The following is a 603-nucleotide window of genomic DNA, read 5'->3' as shown; positions in this document are numbered from 1 at the left end:
AGAGCTCCTTTCCCCACATCCCACAAGGTGAAACACAGAAGAATCAAAAAGGATGCCCAAAGTCCTGGGGAAACATGGGACAAAGCCAGATGCCGATTCCCATTCCGAGGTCTGACCAGCAAGGGTCCCTCTCCCTGCTGCGGTGGAGACTAAATGTTCTGCTTGGCTCCACGTTGGGATGACCACATTACTCACAAATGCTGAAACTACAAGCGAGTTGTTCAAATGTCCCAAAACAGATGTCAACAAAACCAACACCACATGCTAAGCTATCATATAATTTTTGCTCAGGCCACCTATTATGCAGCACAGCTATTTTAGAAACGTTTGTCCCGTTTTTCACATCCTTCTGCCTAATGGAGACTGACTGCGGAGGCCTACAAAAGAAAATTGTAATCTTTCAGAAACCTCTAAAAGAGCATTCTCAAATGTAATAATCAAGCAATTTCAAGTTGATCTATGGATTAGATAGACAAAAAAAAAGGTTATTCCCAGCTTTCTGGTGGTGCAGAACACCACATTTTCACTGTGATGCCAACTTCACAAACCTGCCCATCCAGGACAGGCTACCTTCCATCACAGCACTCATGACGCCGTCATTTT

The sequence above is a fragment of the Cariama cristata genome, unplaced genomic scaffold (genome assembly GCF_000690535.1).
Source record: "Cariama cristata isolate BGI_N322 unplaced genomic scaffold, ASM69053v1 scaffold14533, whole genome shotgun sequence".
NCBI classification, from domain to species: Eukaryota; Metazoa; Chordata; class Aves; order Cariamiformes; family Cariamidae; genus Cariama; species Cariama cristata.
This window is presented reverse-complemented; position numbering follows the sequence as displayed.